This window comes from Centroberyx affinis, unplaced genomic scaffold (genome assembly GCF_046629955.1).
Source record: "Centroberyx affinis isolate AG114_WGS23_722 - 3 ecotype Tasmania unplaced genomic scaffold, CSIRO-AGI_Caff_v1 ptg000074l_1, whole genome shotgun sequence".
NCBI classification, from domain to species: Eukaryota; Metazoa; Chordata; class Actinopteri; order Beryciformes; family Berycidae; genus Centroberyx; species Centroberyx affinis.
In genome coordinates, this window is record NW_027278784.1 from 242884 (window position 1) to 258093 (window position 15210).

A 15210-nucleotide genomic window follows, 5' to 3' on the forward strand; every position below is an offset into this window, starting at 1 on the left:
GAAATCACCAGTATAGATAATATGATAATGTGATGATCAGATAATATATATATAGATAATAGATAAAATACTCGCACTGATTGATTTGGATACCTCTTTGGGAAACAACATCTAGGAGACAGGTGGAGGACTTCATGCAAGACACAACTGTTTCCAGGACCAGGGGAGCAATGGCTTCAAAACAGCTGATCACAGCCAAATTACCAACAGTGATAGATAGGCCCTGTCAGTGAGAGGAACCTTATATGCTCTACTTATTTGGTAAAGAATACTAAAAAATATTCACACTTTTCAGAGGAGGCTTCAATACAGTGACAAGAGGAATTTCCGTTTCGGTGATGTTGAAAAGCAGCCTAGAGTTACGATGGTTCTTAGAAATCAGACCAGAGAAATAAGCTGCTTGATCTTAACCACTTTCTGACATTTCAGCATTGCGTCCTTCATAATATTGTTGGAGTTTATCATCTCTCTGTTTATGCTTTTCTACATCCTCTCTTCATGGCCTTAGCGTTATCATCTGGCCATGGCAGGAGGATTTTTCTGGATTTTTCTGGCCATAAAGGGAGCAAGAGCGTCAGGAATACTCAAGCAGAATATCAACAACGTGCTTCCACTCAACCCTTTCCTCTGACCCACGCAATTTCTCTTTGTTAACATTCACTCTGCCGCATGGCACAAGGGATAGTTACACTAAATCCTGCATATCAGAAACTAAATAAATAATACAAGATGGGATACACAATGATTACAAATCACATTTAAACGCATAGTTCCCATCAGAATAGACACAATTTAACTTCCCCACAGAGAAATGAACATCTTATCTTCTTATTTTGCATTTATTGTAATTGGGAGCTGACATTGCCCATCACAATGCAGCAAACAATTAATGACCTTGGGATCATGACCCACCTTTTAAAATCCATTGTAAAGTGACAACAATGTACGGACATCAACTGGAATATCAACCAGTATTGCTCAATTCCTGAAAAGTTATTTTTTGGAGATAATGAAAGCCTGTACAGGTCTGATTGCATGCACAAAATGATTTGCATTTCAAATGAACCCAAACTCCCCAGCAGCTAGTAGTGGCTAGCTCAGCTAATGAATAATGGATTGACTGGAGATCAGTTGGCATTGCGGCACTGGTGACTGTATGCTGTTTGGACTCCACTTTAGAATAGACTATACTAGACTAGACTAGACTGGGCTAGACTAGACTAGACTGGGCTAGGTTAGGATTAGGTTAGACGAGACAAGATGAAATCAGAGGAGAGAAGAGAAGAGAAGAGAAGAGAAGAGAAGAGAAGAGACCTGTAGAATAGAATAGAATAGAATAGAATTCAACTTCATTACCTATTCCAATACACATTTTAGACTGGAGATCAAGGTAATCAGAAAAGACAGGGCATATACCATTATGCTGACTGACTAGAAATATCATTGTCCCTGTATAGTTAAGAAGACTGCTACCAACCTCCTATATACAGTAGCTATTACTATTAGTAGCTTCAATTAGAAAGGTTAGTCAGACCTTGGCCTATAAACACAGTACAACATTTTTGCAACACCTTCCTAATATTGCGTTTGTGCAAGTGACGTCTCAGTTATCTCAGTTAATCACAGGGCTTAAAAAGCCTTGTTTAATCTGTCTAATGTTTAATGAATCCTACTTTCCACCTGGATTCACCCGATATTCATTCTGTTTGAGGTTAAGAGTCAAGAGCATGTATTTTTAATATTTTTTTTATACATATCAAGGACATGCTTTATTGACTCTGGGCTCACACAATTAGAGCAGCATCACACTCAAATATGGAATTTGGGTTTATATACTGTAATTTTAACAGTTTTAGTACAAACTGCACTACGGAAAGTCAGCTGCACCAAAATAGAGATGGGTGCTGAACCCAACTGTGTATATATCAATTTCAATTAAATTCAATTTCATCTTTGTTGCAGACTCATGGTCCATAGAAAAGAAAAGAAAAGAAAAGAAAAGAAATAAACAGTGTTTTACCAGTGTTTTATCAGGGTTTACACTGCAATATATCTAATGGTCACGGTCAGTCCTAAAGGCCTACTCTGGCACAAACAGAAAGATCAATGAGTTAAAACAGTAACAATTTAAAAGAAAAATAAAATAAAACTAGAAGGGCACTCGGAGAGCGCAGACCTCCGCCAAGGTTCGTGCTATTATTGCTTGTTCGTGAGTCAGATCCAGATCCGCTCCAAAATTGAATGGGTTCTTCCTTGGCCCATGCTACACCCTTCCACCAAGTTTCATGAAAATCGGGCCAGTAGTTTTTCCGTAATCCTGCTAACAGACAAACAAACAAACAGACAAACAAACAAACGGCACTGAAAACATAACCTCCTTGGCAGAGGTAATAAGGTAAAATAAATAAAAATAGAAACCTTGCATCTCCAAAAAAATCAGCCTCTAGGCAATTGAGGGAAACCAGCTGATTTTTTTCCACTGACATGCATGTATTTACAGGCGGGTTAGAGAAGCTGACCAAAATCCAGATGAGCTTGTCCGTCCTGCTGAAGTGTCCTTGAGCAAGACACTGAATCCCTACCAGCCCCAGAGCCACTGCTGTGTAACTGAACACCCTGATCCCCCTGTGGAGGAGAACAAGTGAGAAGAGAGTTTCCCTGCAGGGATCAATAAAGTATCAAATTATTATCGGGGGTCATGAAACATGTCCTATTCACGAGAGACACTGAGAGAGAGTTTTCAAGGATAGTAAAGGCAAAATTGGAGATACAAATTTCCTGCATGACGCCACCAATAGTATGATGTGTGCATGGGCCAAGGTCAGAATCAGTTGTTCTGAATTGGAGCCAGCGGAGGTCACTGTTGCGTGTGAGCTGTCAGACTGTGACTTCTGTGGGAGTTTCTCTCTCCAATATAAAGTTGAATGGATCTGCTGACCCAAGAGTCACCTCTGAAGATCCTTTCATGTTTGGTGGTGGTGGTGTTGTTGTTAGGGGGGTGTGGGGGGAAGAAAGAAAGGGAGGGAGGAGATGAAGAGAGACAGACAGAGAGAGAGAGTCAATGTGTGTGAGTGTGTCTGAGAGAGAGAGAGAGAGAGAGACAGAGAGAGAGAGGTATATGGGTCTCAGTTTTCCCCTCTGCATAGGACAGTTTTCACCTGAGAAAGCACTGCAGCAACTCCACCTCGCCTCCTACGCACATACAGATAGGAGAGAGAGAGTGAGAGTATGTGTTTACACAGTTCTCACTTATTTGTATTTATATTTTTTTAACTGCAATGTCCACATTTTTCTATTTTTATGTTTAAGTTATCTTTACTTATCTATACATATATATATAAACAGCAAAAGCACAATGTTCTGTTTGTATTTTTAAGGTAATTTTACCTATTCTTATTTATATATTTGATTGCAATGTTGCAATGTTACACAGCTCTGTTTACACATTTCTAGTATATTTTTAATTGTACGTACATTGAATTGAATTGTGTGTGTGTGTGTGAGAGAGAGAGGGGGGGGGGGCAGGACAGTGAGACGGGTGGGAGGGGCAGGGAGGGACTTCAGGGTAGCAAACGCCCCCACTTTCCCTCTGTGTTCATTTAATATTCAATTAGCTCCAAGCAGAGAGAGAGAGAGAGAGCGAGCGAGGGGGAGAGAGAGAGAGAGAGAGAGAGCGAGCGAGAGAGAGAGAGCGAGAGAGAGATATCAACACAGAGACAACTTGACAGCAAGACGCAGTTCATTCATTTTTAAATCAGAAAGCATGGTTCCTAGACTAGCGCCCAGCACTCATCCAGCCGTCTGCACGGGGAGTTGGGTCACTTGCCCGAGCCTGTCTCTCAACTTTTCCGGGCTGTAACACCATGGACCCGCTATGGACGGACACCGGCGCTCCGGTATGGCATGCAAATACGTACTCTGACGTCGGCGATCATGTGGCTTTTGGCGTAGATCCTCCTTGTGATCGCCAGTTTTTTCTTTTCTGTCGTCTGTTGTCTGGTCGGGTATTGGACCGTCTCTAGAATATTACACGCCGATTTGGCTTATTTGTCGGTAAGCAGTCGGTTGGGGATTTACCGCGCCACCTGAGCATCGCACCAAATCGGCGGGCAGGTAAGAATTAGATAAACTCTTCCTCTGTTATTGCAGCGGCTAGCACCCCCCCCTCCTAAAAAAAAACACAAGTCCCCTCAAGTTAAAACTGCATGTAGTTGTTTGTTTTCGCTCCTCTCCTGCCGTACCACCTCTGCGTGGCTCACAAACCGCCACACGCCTCCGTATAAATATTTTAACTTGTCTAGCCGCATGAACTTTGCTTGCCCCTGTCGTTTCCACCTGCGTACTGAGACAATGTGTCCGCCAAGTTGTTAATTGGACGTTTTCGCCCCCGTGTTAAGTTTCACTTGAATACATTGTAACCGTGGTGGGGGAAGGCAGAGAGGGAGAACATCGTGTCTACTTTTCCTCCTCCCCGTGTCGACATAACCAGCAAAACATGGCCGTCCTTTGCCGACATGTTGTTACGTCGATGGCGAGAGGGGGAACATTTGGGAGAGTGTTTTTCTGCGCCCCTCTGTCACATCTCGGCTTGACCGGTGGAAATAACCGCTAAACTCCGGTCGACGCCGGTGTACGCGTTCACCTTGACCGGTACGTTGTTTTGAGTGCAACTTTTTCAGTCCGACGTTGTTTATAGACTTTGATTTCTGTGACTGTGTGATGTAGGCGTAACGTTACCCCAAGTGACGCCGCCTCCCCTCCGCGGCCACGGCCGTTATACTGCAGACAGACAGACAGGCAGACAGGCAGGCAGGCAGACAGGCAGACAGGCAGGCAACGCTGACTGAGCGACAGACCGCATATCCATTCGTCGCAGTATGCCTATACTGTGGCTGTAACTGCTGTAAAAGTCAGGCGTGGTTGTTTTTAATTCAGAATTGCAACTTTGGTTGTGAGCCCAGTACCCTTCCTGCGCTGCCTGGCTGCCTGCATGGAGGCAGACTGAGTGCAGCACTGTACTGCACTGGAGTCAGTACACACACTTTGTTTCAACCAGGGTGTCTGCTTGTACGTGTGCCCTTGTGGGGAAGAAAAATAACTCTATCAGTCTAATAATACATTTTGGAAGGATACTCATTTGACTGATTGGTTTATTTCAGTGTCTTGCATCCTAAATGCTGCTTCTAAGACTCTGTTTATCCTTGAAGTTTTGAGAACAGGTACATACACAAACAGATATGGGGCAAGCATCAAACATAACGCATGGCACAATAATATAAACATGATGCATAAACAATTACAATCCTGGGTCCCATAATCCAAACAAATAATTCAGGTTGCCTTCGAATCCATGGCCTCAGCAACACAACTTAATGTCCAATGTACGTCACTTAATACTATGTATTGTAGTTTAACTCCATCATCAATATATGGTGATACACCAATCAAATATCACATATTTTATATCGTACAGGAATATTATAGGCAGACCATGGGAGAGAAAAAATGCCATAAAGGTCTTCTAAGGTAACTCACTATAGTAGACACAGTAGTCCCTCTAGGAATATTATAGTGATGTTTCACGGGGGTGGGACTTGCCATGATGCTGACAACGATGATGATGATGAGCAAGGAAAAAGTAACACTTACAGAACTATCTGGCATTGCCAAAACTGGAAACACTTCAGTATGTTACACAGTAACACCAGCTGGACACCGATGCCAGTTACTATTAGATATCGACTCTGTCAGCATGGAGGTTAGGGGTAGAGGGCCACTTTATATCTACCATGGTGTAGGTTATATAAAAACTTTGACACCCAGTTCACTGTGCAGCAGTTAAATACACCTGCTAACTAGCATTAGCAGTCTGACCTCTGACAGGTCAAAACACTCAGTACCCGCTAGTGGCCCAAATAATAGAAAGAAACGAGTGTGTGTTATGGACATTGCTTTTTTTGTATAGCTGTCACCCAATCATTTTGAGATATTGTCTGTACTCAAACACCTATGTGTGATAAATACCTTGTTCATTAGATTACATTCCCTTCACATTATTATGACTTTGCATTATCGAAAGCCTGCAAAGAGCCATTAATGGCCTACTGTATGTCTAAGCACCTGGGACAACTTCTTATTTTATCAATGTTATAAACATTCTCCAATGAAGAGTGCCAGCGCTCCTGTAACAGATACGAGTCCGTGTCTGATCACAATGTGATTGCCCCTCCTGCAGTACCCGCTACCCAGAATGCCCCTGGGTATAAACTTGGCTACAGTCACTAAGCCACGCATTCTTGCTTTTTCCATGTGGAGAGAAATTTGGGTCACATGTTTTTCCTTCATATGACTGCCACTCATGATCTGCCAAATTAGAGATCATCGATCAAATAATAAATAATTTGTAATGACAACTGGCTGATTTTTTTTTTTTTTTGGTGAAATACAACAACTGGCTGATTTTGATTGGTGGCTGAGCAATCAGAGTGTACCTACTATTGATAAACATCACCTTTCAAATCATACGCATACAGTTACTTAGTTTATTGTGTAGCAAAGCTTAGAGAAAATGTATGGACACAGTACAGCCAAAGTTAGAGGACTCACAACTATTTAGAGTGTACTTGCCTTACACAGTGTGCACAATTTATTATATTTATCTTCTTCTTGAGAAGTTGTAAAACTCTTTGCCTGCCCATCATCCTCCTTGTTGATATGAGCAAATCAACCACTGTATTTACCAAGTGTCCACGTCTCAGCATGCAAGAGCAAACAGGTGAATGTAAGGACAACAATTTACAATCCCTTTTGTTGTTGTCCAGTATCGGATATCATAAGACAGTATGATTCTATTGTTTTTACTGTGTGACAGATGCAAGATTAAGTCTGTGTTTAACTATTTTTTTGGAAATTATTATCATTATTTCTATTGCTCAAGGGATTAGAGAAATGCGCAGATGTCACCATCCTATCATGTTCGCAATATCAGTCTGTCCCATCATCGCTACTCAGTGATGGCAGTGGAGAGAAAGGACACTTTAGCAGGGAGAGGTTTTATACACATCCAAAGTTCATTTGGTTTATTTACAGTAAAGCGCTTTGCAAATGTTATTTTTGGAAAAGCAGGCTCTTACAAAAAATTAACTCTCCCCTCATTCAGTTACCTCTTTTCTCAGTCTTGCTGAACCACGCAGTGTTTCTCAACATACTGTGACCTCCTAGAATAACAGCCAAAACATCCAAATGTGAGATGATTTGCTATATTTGTTCTTGGAGGTGTTAAGTTGTTTGCTGTAGTCAGATAGTGGAAAATTAACAAGACTCAGTCTGTGCTATTAAATTGTAACCCACAGGAATCAAATCAAAACATGAAGGTCTTAATTTCTGCAAGTTTATTGTGCACTTTGGCTTTGGATTGTACCAAATCAAAGCCAGTGGTGTGATTTTGAAGGTTATCTTGATTTCAGATTTAATGATTTATATAGATTTCCTCAAACCTTTCATAATACCAAAACCTATAACTAATCACCTGCCTCATTGGTGGCTGATTCTTTGATACAAAACATACAGCGCCTCTACGATCGCATATGATTACAAATTTAGCTGTAGCACTGGACGACTGACAGCCAATACATGATTATGTTACTCGACAACCAAGACTGTCACAAATCTTGCTGTCAGTCAGCAATCACATTTCCAATCACTGTCTGCATGGAGGCGCTGTCAGCAAACGTTACCACCCACTATTCTCTCTTTGCACCCACAGTCCGCCACCACACTCGGTACATCTCATGTCGTGTAGTACTCATACAGTAAGCTCACACTATTTGGAAAGCAAGTACCGGTCCACTAAATGTGCCGACTCTTGCCTGGGGTGAACAAGCCATAGGAGAAGAGAGCAAACAAGTTTGGCCGTTGATTAAATTCAATACTGCTGACTGAAGAAATAAGCACATTTTCTGACTATCTAAATCTCAAATGTGACTTTGTAAGCAAATAAATAAGCGAGACATAATGCTTGTTCAAGCCAAATTAGAAAAATGTGACTGATGAATAATTATGCAATGTTTTGAGCATTTTAAGGACTGATTTGAATGTTTTCTGCATGGTTTTGTGCCTCAGTTATTATGGTGCAAAGAAGTGGCTGGTCAATTTTTTCATCTACCTGCCACTGTGGCTGGTGGAGAAAAAAGTTAATTTCAGGCCCTTGTAAGTGGTCATGTTGGGATATTGTAGGAATAAGAAAATCTGTTAAAGGATAATATCAGTGTTTCTGTTTTGTTTTTGTGCCAGTCATCTAGGTTGCCCCTCTCCTTTACATTATTCCTGGTGGTGTCTACACAAAGTCAGTGTAGTTGGATCAGAGCTTTTTTCCCTACCTCCAGAAGAAGCCTTTTGCTGCCATTCATTCTTGTAAGGTGTGAAAATCAGCTTCCATGTTAGCGCTGAAAATTGGACCCGCTTATTCACAACAAGACAACTAGGCTGGATAGCTAGCTGTCGCAGCCTAACATTACCTCAAACCAGCCTACTCAGATGTTACATGATGCAGAGGTGCAAGGTGGTGAGTGTGATGCTAATATTAAAGCTGTAGATAATGGACTTGTGGTGGATTTTAGGAGATAATACAGTGAATCCTAAGAAGCCATATCCCTTTTGATTATTACTCGTTTAGGCTACACTGACAGCCATAAGCTGCATGTGGCACAAAACCAGCCACGTATTGATCTTATAATTTCAGTGTATTCATCTTTTGCTCGCACTTATCCAGCTTACTTCACAATGTATTGCGGCTATTGCTGCTGCCATACCAGCCAGCCCGTGGTGGCTTTCAAACATGGCTGCGTCAGCGTGAGTCACAGGGTGGCGTAAGGAGGAGGGAGGATGTTTTTATATTGTTCACATTTACAAGGAACTTCCAGCACGTCCAAACTACACATGACACCACCACATTCATCCCCAAGCTATATAGCGGCTGTCCATTCTCTTTGTGAAACATTGGTATGAGTCATCATGGGTTGGAGGAGGGAGGATGTTGTCATCACGGCCTGGCGTGCTCAGCCTGGCTCTGTGATGATGTCACTAACATCTACGCTGTGCTTCGTTCGGTCCAGGTCTTCTCTGCTCTGCTCTGCTGCCTTCCTAGACGTGTTGTTAGGTGACTAAGGCAACTGAAGAGATGAGCTCATCACCTGTAGGTGGGACTGAGAGGGAGAGAGAGGGAGCGAGATGGAGGGGAAAGAGACAATTGGAGTGACAGAAGGAGAGGGACTATAAAATTTTGATTGTGTGAGTGTGAATGAGGCTGTGAGAGGGAGAGAGAAAGAGAGGGCAGAGTGAAAGAGTGGCAGAGCGATACAGAGGAAGAGGGAGAATGAGTGACAATGCGTGAGAGAGAGAGTGATATGAGTCAGGGAGAAAGAAGTGAGAAAGTGAGAGGCTGGCGGAGGCTGAGAGGGAGATTAACGGGAGACAGAGAAAGCGAGCGACAGTGTGAGAGCCAGAGAGAGAGAGAGAGAGTTACAAAGAAGAGACGAGAGAAAGGAGAGAGACAGAATGTCTGAGTGTGTGCGAAAGGGGAAACAAGAGACACCCTAAGAGTGAGAGAGTGCAAAAAAAAAAGTGTGTGAGAGAGGGGGGGGGTATGTTAATGAGTCTTACAGTATGACCTTGTTAACACCAGACCCCTCCATTAGTAGTGTATCAGCAGTCAGTCAATTCATAAGCAGTGGATCACTATGGATTTTAAAGACTTCACTGCTTCATTGCTGCATTGATTTTTTTTTTCCGTTCAGTGTCGCTGCATAGCAGTTTGTACAGTATTGTGCTTCTGCATGTATAAGCTTACTTGTCCGTGTACGCGTGTGTATGTATACATATTAGGGGCTTGAAATTTACACCGTCCACCAGCCAAATCTTAATCCTAGTTAGTCTTTCAATTCTAATGGCCTCTTCAGTCTTTTATATGCTTAAAACTACTTTGGCGGCTGAGAAATTGTTTGGTGAAATTCTGAATACACTATCCACTGCGGCCAGTTGATGCAAAAGTTTGTTTCAGAAGCTAGTACACAATAAGTGTCTGTGTGTCATTTCAGGTCATTCATGCCTGTGTTACTGTGTGTGTGTACAGTGGCTCCTCTTTTCTACCCATCCCACTGCGTCCTCCATGTCTCAGGTTTGGGAAAAGGGGAAAGAGGGAGAGAGAGAGCTTACTAAAGGCCTTTCTCCTCTGCACCACATCAACCAATCACAGAGTAAAGATACACCCTCCCCTCCTACCCCCACTGTCAGCTTTGGACCAATCAGGAGAACCCAGAGACAATCCACAAGCCACACCCACTGCAGGAAAGGCAGAGATTGACAGGTGGGAAATCTGGTACCTCAGGGATACAGTATGTGCGCTGACACACAAAACAGAACTCCAAAGTCACCAGGATTTCTCAGTTGGACTCAACAAGATAATAAAAACATAGATCTCTCTCTCTCACACATAAAGGAGACATGGAACAATATAAATGAATAATTCTCTATGTAAAGCATATGTTGCAATGCCTTACAATGTGGTATCATTTGGAATTATTATAATGCGGTTACTGTTGGACTGACTTTTTGGCAGAACAGAGCCAGAATTCCCCCATGTCCCCTGTCATTATTGACCTAAGCTGCAGGTGGCTGGTTGTGTGCAAGATGACCCTTACCCTACTCATTGCTGTCCTGCAGAAACCTTGCATCTCCAGTTTGGTTTATTTACCGTAACTGACAACTGATATGTCCCCCGTCTGGTAAAACGTCCCCAACAACCAAACTGAACCACTGATAAAACATTAGACAGTGTTTCTCCGTTCCTGAAAAGTTGACCTTTTTGGAGTGCGGGATTTCTATGGGAGAGTGATGTGCTGTTATCAGTGCTGTTATCAACAACACCCTGGGTACAAGGCCATGAGTGGGAGAGAGAGAGAGGCGCGTAAAGCTGGACGGGGAGTGAAAAAGGAATATATATAGCATGTCAAGGGGGGCCGTTATCAAGCAAGCTACACAAAAATACAAGTACAAAGACAGCATTGGGAATATTGGGGATACATTTTGTGTTCTTGTAGCGTGTTACTCACTACACTAGGTGAGATGTTTATGTAAGAAATACATCTGTCTTATCAGCCTAAATCATGTGGGGCTCCAACAGAGAAGAATGTCTCATCCCCGCTGATTGAGACCCATAGTTTCACCCTATTTGCCCACACAAAATTCTGTTGTTATCGTCATTTCTCCGCCCACAGAAAGTGACGAATCAAAACCTAAGAGGGAAATACAAATCGTCTCCTAAACAGTCCTCCGTCCAGAGAAAGCTGGACTCACCGACTCACCGGTATCCTTTGGTATCAAGCGATCACAGACCCGCCGGGTTAATAAACACGAGAGTGCCGTGTGCAGTTTATTCACGTCACGTCATATGATTTCTGTTTCTTTTAGTTAGGTTTAGGTAGAGTATTTGCTGTAATTTGAAACCTTATATACTGTGTAGCTGCACAGGTATTATAGCATGATTTCTCATATCTACTGCACTTATGTTAAATGAACATAGAGATTCTGAGGGGTCTGATGACATCAAATATGTCACAGCAGATTAGAGCTGCAACGATTAATCGATTAATCGATTAGTTGTCAACTATTAAATTAATCGCTAACTATTTTGATAATTGATTAATCGTTTTGAGTAATTTTTAAAGAAAAATAAGTCAAAATTCTCTGATTCCAGCTTCTTAAATGTGAATATTTTCTGGTTTCTTTACTCCTCTATGACAGTAAACTGAATATCTTTGGGTTATGGACAAAACAAGACATTTGAGGACGTTATCTTGGGCTTTGGGAAACACTGATCGACATTTTTCACCATTTTCTGACATTTTATAGACCAAACAACTAATCGATTAATCGAGAAAATAATCGACAGATTAATCGACAATGAAAATAATCGTTAGTTGCAGCACTACAGCAGATATGTGACTAATATGGGAAATTTTCAAGACGTCCCTGTCAATGACAATGTAATGGGGCTGCCATCACAAAGTAGTGGCTCTGAATGTGTCATTCAGTTTCGACATGCTAATAGTGTAAAATAATTGTTAGAATCAGCAGATTGATTTTAAACATTTGTGCACTGCTGTCGTGACACTGATCGACCCCTGCTTGGTTTCCGCTCCTAGATGCACACACACTGTCTGTTGGTTACCTTGTTACCATAGTAACACAACCACCAGCCCTCACAGTTGGTGATGCTTGGATATTTTTATAGCATGCCCTGTGTGTGTGAGCGTGTGTGTCTGTGTGTGTGTGTGTGTGTGTTTAATGTCAAGTGAACCAGAATATTTGGAAGGTAGGCAACTTGATTGAATGCAGCATGGCTTACATGACAAAATTTCCACTCTATATAAACAACAAAGTCCTTTACAAGGTCTCTACATTGAAGAAGGTCAAGGCAATGATGACCAGTCGACCAGTAATTTCCTGGACCTTCCTTTTGAAAGTTTGCCAACTTCTTTGCCACAAAAGTTGATAGATTTGTGATTGCAAAAACCCTCCAGAGTCCTTGCAGCTTCCAGTGGGCTGAATAAAATACTGCAGGCTAAAATGTTAGAAATCTAAAAAGGTGAAATGTTGCTAGACACACTACACAATAGCTAGAAAATCAATTTTGTGAAAATCTTTGTCTCATTGGGAGCAAAGCAGAAATGTGTTTTGGTCACATTCTTTTCTGATGGACATGCTTGGTTTTCTTCTATTCCCCCATTATTTCCTGATGTGGTAAAATAACTATCTTCATTGTTTTCCCACTTTTTTATTATTTTGCCTTGATCCCAACCCTGCAGAAGTACCGCTGGCCTGTTGCTATGCAGACTAAATCACGCACTGTAACACAGTGCAGCACTTTGCTTTGCTCTAGAGGAGCCGGTTGATGAGATTTAAATTAATTCTGCGACGGTCCGAAATTCAGCCCCTGCCCTCCCTCTCTCACACACACACACACCCCTGATGGGACGTGCTGTATTAGTAGTGGTGCCTCTCCGCCCCCACACAATTCTCTCTCTCTCACACTCACACACACACACACACACACACATTGTCCTCCAGATCACTGCAGTGGCTGACTTGTGGAACAAGCGGTCGAGAGTGAAAACAAATTCAAAACAGACGGACGCACGCAGGGCAACACACACCCACACACAACAATGCCAGCAAAAGCAGTGCGTGCCTTCCCTCCATGCAATATGTTTGTATGTGTGTTTTTGTTACTTGTTGTGATTTAAAATTAAACGTGATGGAGTTTCAAAGAGTCTCTCAGCTATTTCACTGTTGTAGTTGCATTGTAGTTTTGTACTGTTGCATTTGTTGTTAATTTTATGCTGTTGTCGATGCAGTTCTTGTTTTAGTGGTGATGTTGTCATTGCACTATTGGTGCTGTTGATGCTGATGTGTAGTTATATTGATGTTGACGCTGCTCTTGTTATTGTTGTTGTAGTCCTGCTGTTTTGATTTGTTTTCTGCTATAGATACACACAGGCCATCCGGGGAGTTGATACCAGTCTCAGTTAAAGCCTGTTAGCATGACAGTGTTATTAATTCATATCATTTCACAGTCTTAACAGCAGAGACAGCCGAATATGTGAAAGTGGACATGGTAAAAAATCATGACTGGCTGATTAAAAATACAACATAAGAGTCACTGACGATCTAAAATATGTAATATTGATCTCAATCTATGCTTTCCTGCTTTTCCACTTTTCCATTATTGCCAGTTCATTGAGATCAGACTGATCTATAATTTTTCCCCACCGCACTTCGAGATGACGTTAGCTGTACCCAGAAATAGGGACTGACTGGAAACTCTGCTTCTTCCTGCTCTCAGTCTGTACTGATCGTTTGTTCAGTGTCATCCTCCTCCCATTGCTGTTGGATAGATATCATTCCTAGCACCAGTATGTTTCTGTTTTATATATGTTATCCATCTGTCTTTATACATTAGACAGGCTCAATGGTATTGAGGAATTATATTGATCTCTCTGTATTCTTTCCAATATGTAGTCTAAATTGATTACTAGCTGGGCTGATAAATGTATTTGCTGCCCGGCAGCATTAAACATAACTCTTTCAGAAAGATGGCTCCAGTGATATAATGCACCACACAGACAGACAGCCAGACAACAGGCAAGTACAGACAGACGGGCAGACAACTGGCTGCCAGGAGACTTCATACAAGTTTAATGAGCTTCCAGACAGTAGGGAGTTTTGGCTCCGGCACAGCTCAGTCTCCAGACAGAAGCTAACTGGCTGACTAGGTTAGACACGTTAACTAACTGGGTATAGTTGCTGGAGAAGCTGAGTATACAAGGGCCACAATTAGTGCACGTTTTTCATATGTGGCAATGAAGTGACATTATAGAGATAAGGTGTGAAAATAAGTTATGTAAAAACTCAGAGGCTGACATGGGTCCAGCTCTCTGCAACATAAGTTTAGTTTGAGCGCATAGTGCTTTCTTTCAATTGTACAGCTGTGATGTTTGAAGCAAAACCACTGAGCAGCAGCTCCCAGCACAAAGAATTCCTGTCCCAAGGTCACTGAACTTGTGTTTTTTTGTCCAAGAAACTTGACCCTGTTCAATTCAACATCTTACAACAGGGAAGCTTCAATATGGGTCACTCTGTCTATTTAAGGTTGGGCTATATGTTGTATCACAGATATCCTAGTCTAGCCCTAAAATGATTTCTTTTTTCACAAGATTGGCTGTTGAATGAAATTATACTTTGCCATGGTAACTCATCAGTCTCATGCACTGTACCAGGGCTCTTTTCCATGACGCCATTCAGTGCTCCCATGTAGCCAGTCGAGGCAGCAGATGCACGGCCCGTCCCCCCTCCAATGAAAATGATAGAGGAGAGAGAGGAAGGGCCTGCTGGCACCAGTGGATCCTCAGTTTCCAGCACCCTTGACACAGGCCTTTCCCTTTCTGTCTTTCAGCCAGTCGACTAACGCCAATTAAATCAACTTCAGTTTTGCCAGCAGTTTAGTCTGCAATTCAGCCTGCAAGTGTACAACTAATTAGTTTGTGATTATATGGCGGAAGATACCACCAGTTCCATAGCTTTGTTAGTTTCATTTTGTACACTCTTTTCACTAATTCATATGCAAACTTATGTATGATATCATCCAGTGACTTG

The 15210-nt window shown here is 42.0% G+C and overlaps 1 protein-coding gene across 2 annotated transcripts in view; it reads left to right on the forward strand.

The window, feature by feature from the left end:
* The first annotated feature begins 3710 nt into the window (after positions 1-3710).
* The window catches only part of zhx2a (zinc fingers and homeoboxes 2a), a 30272-nt gene continuing 18772 nt past the window's right edge, over positions 3711-15210 (forward strand). Inside the window, exon 1 of one of the 2 annotated variants that reach the window (XM_071520928.1) lies at positions 3711-4113. The gene's annotated coding sequence lies outside the window, so the exon portion shown is untranslated. Of the gene's footprint in view, positions 4114-4519; positions 4651-15210 lie in introns of those variants that run through there. The other variant, XM_071520937.1, reaches the window with a different exon arrangement.